The sequence below is a fragment of the Sinocyclocheilus rhinocerous genome, unplaced genomic scaffold (assembly GCF_001515625.1).
Source record: "Sinocyclocheilus rhinocerous isolate Xijiao unplaced genomic scaffold, SAMN03320098_v1.1 scaffold182, whole genome shotgun sequence".
NCBI classification, from domain to species: Eukaryota; Metazoa; Chordata; class Actinopteri; order Cypriniformes; family Cyprinidae; genus Sinocyclocheilus; species Sinocyclocheilus rhinocerous.
In genome coordinates, this window is record NW_015655576.1 from 779,682 (window position 1) to 784,709 (window position 5,028).

Consider the following 5,028-nt stretch of genomic DNA (forward strand, 5'->3'; position numbering starts at 1 on the left):
TTATCAGAGTCAGTCAGCGCTGTGCGTGTGTTGTTTTGTAACTTTCAACTTGTAAAATTAGAATGAGAAAAGTGAGAAGAATGAGAAGAGTCGGTAATTTGAAATAAGGTGGAAAAAACAAAAAAACATGAGCGACGTCATTAGAAGCAGGTTGGGCGGAGTTAATGCACACGCTCGGTGATAATGGATACCTTCATGAGTGATGTGAGTTATTATTGATTATTTTTTAAATAATATTATGAATGAACCATCTTGTTGTTATGGCTAAAATTTTTGCTCAGACTCGGCTCAGAGAGCACAGAGATCAGGTATACTGCTGGAATGCCTAGCAGTAAATCTCTAGCTGAGGGAGCAAACACCCAGCTCTCAACGAGAGGGGCTCGACCTACAGCACGATCGTTAGAAATCAAAAGGGTAAGCGTACTGTCAGCTAGCCAGAAAACTCAGTGCATCAGAGAGGCGGAGAAAGGGCCTAGAAGATGCCCCCTGGCCATGGCCTTGTTTCCATGGTTTTGAGCAAATCCTAGTTTATTCTATGGCCTTTAAGTTTTTTACAAAATCAATCAAAGCTGTTTGGACCTCTGACGGTTCGTCACGCCTCGGGCTTCTCACAAAGACTGAAGATGTATAATTTTTGATTCATTCTGGGAACAAGCAGTAGGCTTTTTTATTGTAGTTCTTGCTCAGGCATGTTGTCATGCTGATGAATGCATTTCTACTGATACGGAAAGAGGCAAAGCCAAGCTGTTATTTATTTCAAATGCTGAATTACGTAATACTCTCATGACTCTGGGGAATCGCTTTGGCCAGAGAGTGTCTGCACACTTTCAGAACATGCAGTTTATGTAAGAAAGCTCAAAAGTTCAATGAAGAACATTCACATCCTCACAAGGGTCTATGAAATATGACCCAGAACAACTATTTTTGCTTCTCGTTTGAAAACAGTTAAGTAATGTCACATGAATTTGGCACATAATAAGGGTAAATTATCACGGCTTTTGGGATTAAGACTACTCCCATCAAAAACACCCACAAGGCACATACGGAACTGTTTGTAACTCTGTAACTTCTGGAAATCCTTATGGATCTAACGGGGATTGCTTTACTACAATCCTAGAGTTTTCTTAAAAAAAAATATATATATTTTTTTTTACATACATTTTAAATGTATTTTTTAAATACATGTCTGAACAACACAAATGGTGCAGATCGAGTTACATTCTTTTGGGAATAGTTCACCCAAAAATTAAAACTTGCTGAAATTTTGCTCTCGGCACATCCAAGATGTAGATGAGCTTGTTTCTTCATCAGAACAGATTTGAAGAAATTTAGCATTACATCACTTGCTCACCAATGGATCCTTTGCAGTGAATGGGTGCCGTCAGAATGAGAGTCCAAACAGCTGATAAAAACATCACAATAATCCACAAGTACAGTCCATCAATTAACATCTTGAGAAGTGAAAAGCTGCATCTTGGATGGCCTGAGGGTGAGTAAATTTTCAACAAATTTTAATTTTTAAGTGAACTATTCCTTTAAAGGGATCGTTGCAACTGTTTATAATGAAAGTTAAAGGGGTCCAAAACAACACTGATGCATTATAAGTTTCATTGTGTGCACAAATAACACTAAGGCATTTTTCGAAATATGTTCTTTCTACAGTAGAAAGTCAGTCATACAGGTCTGAAATGACATAAAGTTGAGTAAATAATGACAGAACCTCCATTTTGGGTGAACCGTCTCTTTAACTGTATTACTTAGCACTTAGATAACCGTGAGTGATAGTAATAGGCTTAACAGTCTGAATGTGCGATTTGACAGGTTTTTCATATATAAACATATGTGAAAGCATTGTTATATGATTGAAGATGAAATGCTGAACACACTGAAGAAGGATAACTGATATCAAAGATGCAAAAAGCCGCTATAATCCTATAATACACGGATCATCTGCTGTTAAAGCGTGTTTTTCCTTTTCCTCCCCAGCATACTTTTTCGCCAGGCCAGATAATGACGCAATATTTTATCCGTCCCTATTACAGCCTGCTGAAGATGTTATATTTTACAAGAGTCTGCGAATGCAGCTTTAGCTTGTGTGTTGGTGTCTCCTCCATCTCTGACTCGGTCAGGTCCAGATGTTGAGCAGACCTTTGCTGTGACATCAAACACTTGTCCGCTGGAGCTGATCCTGGACCTGGAAGTGATGCGGCATGAGTCACGCTGATAGCCTAACTACTCGTCCCCTCAGTCACAGTGACTGGAAGCTATATCTGGACGAGGGTGATCCTCAGCTTTCTGTGTGACTAGCATCTGTCCAGAGCAGAGTAAATATGAGCTCCTTAGCTGTAAAGAGAAGCAATTTGTGATTTAAAGAAATCATCTGCAAAGAGGATGGTTAATTGTTTAAACGGAGATTCAGATAGCAAGAGACCAGAATTTGGCCAGTAGTGAACATCTACTAAATGACTTGTAGCAACCTGCCAGAATACCCTGGCAACCTCACTGAAGTGCACTAACAACATTGAAACATCTTAGTAGCTTCTTTGAAACGCCAATTTTTTTCTTCAGAAAATGTACAAATCGACTTGTCTTTTAATGTTTTTGAAAGAAGTCTTTTTTTGCTCACCAAGGTTGCATTTATTTGATAAAAAATGCAGTCAAACAGTAATATTGTGAAATATTATTTCAATTTAAAATAACTGTTTTCTATTTTAATATATTTTAAGATGTAATTTATTCCTGCGATGGTAAAGCTGATGGTAAAACTCCAGTCTTGAGTGTCACATGATCCTTCAGAAATCATGCTAATATGCTGATTTGCTGCTCAAGTATATTTTTTTCTTATTACTAATGTTGAAAACATATAATAATAAACCGTGATACTCTTTTAGGATTATTTGATAAATAGAAAGTTAGAAAGAACAGCATTTGTATATAATAGGAATATTTTGTAACATTTCTTTACGGTTATATATATATATATATATATATATATATAATAATTCATTAATAATTCATTATATTTATATAGCGCTTTTCTAGGCACTCAAAGCGCTTTACATTGTCAGGGGGTATCTCCTCATCCACCACCAGTGTGCAGCATCCACCTGGATGATGCGACGGCAGCCATAGTGCGCCAGAACGCCCACCACACACCAGCTCATTGGTGGAGAGGAGACAGAGTGATGAAGCCAATCAGTAGATATGGGGATTGTTAGGAGGCCATGATGGTCAGAGGCCAATGGACAAATTTGGCCAGGATGCCGAGGTCACACCTCTACTCTTTTCGAAAGACATCCTGGGATTTTTAATGACCACAGAGAGTCAGGACCTCGGTTTAACGTCTCGTCTGAAGGACGGATATATATATACACACAGTCTTTTGAGAGTCAATAAAGAATTTTATCCATCTAATGTGATTTAAACCCATGAACAGAGGACATAGACATTTATTCATTTTAGCAGACACTTTTTATCCAAAGTGACTTACAAATGAAAACAAGTGATACACCTTAATGAGGCAATAACACAAGAAGTGCTAGCAATACAAACTTACAAACATTGTCTAAAATATAAGCTAGAACAATGAGTATTTTAACAAATAGTGAAACCATAGAATTTTTTTTTTTTACTCTTGAGACTTAAATTAAGTTTGGATTAGATGTTTCTCCTATCATTCTATATACTGTACATAACATACACACAAATGACATACAGTAAGAGTATGGAGCTGTAAAATGAATGTGGATGGCAGTTCAGATCATTTGGTCTTGCAAGAATTTCTTGAGAAATGTCTTAATTCATATTGAGATCTGACTTTCGGTTGCAGATGTTGGCATCTTGGCAACTCTGAGCAGAGTTTGAGACATTATTGCAATCTCTTCTGAAACTCTAGAGAAGACATGTGAGTTTATTCTATTCTTTTTTTATTCTCTTTTTCTCAGGAGAAACATCTGAGAAACAGGAGACTCGAGTAAAAGTCTCCATAATGTCTTTGCTGTGTAGAAACAATTAAGATATTATCTATTTTTTTCTATGTGAGCAGTGATGTCATGTGTCTGTGCTGTTTGTCTCTGTTGAGGGGGTGGGAACAGGTTGAGGGAAGGATTTTGGACTGTGGTTTATTGCTATAAGACAGCAGACGCACTTATGTTCCTTCACTTGAACCACAATAAGAGGGATTATTTCATGCAAGCGTCTCCGCTGACCATTGGAACAAACCTCCAGCACAGGAACTGAGGTATTTACCCTGGACCACAACTCAAATATTATTCCAGCGCACAATCTGACCTTTAACTATTCCAGTGAGATCTTGTTTGGAGCATTTTTAGTCTTTGCAGATGCTCTGTGTTTTCTGCAGCTGCTCGACATTTACCCTGCACTCTCTCGCAGCGTGTCTGTCAACAGTCTGTTTACCAGACCAGCCAATGAAGCCCTTCATCAGATTTGATTTAACTCATTCCAGCGCTGAAGTGTTTGTGAATGTGTGAAGCATATGCTGAAAGTCATAAACTCAGATAAATGTCAGACCATGTGTCTGCAGTAAATGCTGTAGGTTTGTATCCATCGTGAATGACATCACTGTTGTTTCTCTGAGGAGGATGAGAATGAGGAGCGCTCTGAACCTGCTGTCTCTGGTCTGTCTGTGTGCCGCACAGAAGAAATGGACCCAGGACACGTCCGAGTGGGACAACCGAGGTAAAATCTCTCGAAATTTATACTGGTGTTTTCTATTAGTTGGCACAGGTGATGTGAGGAACTGTAAGAAAAATCCCGACTTATCTAACATTTCACTCTTAAAGAGAAGTTGTGAGGATATACTGCAAGTGTTTGTAGAATATCTCCAAAATACTTCAGAGGATAAAGTATTTTTACCAACAGGGTGCAAAATAGATCTCAAAATGCTTCATGTAATCAGTGAAAGATGCTAAACTTTCAGAAAATAATGTTTATCCAGCTCAGGATGGGGTTGCAATATATATATATATATATATATATATATATATATATATATATATATACACACAC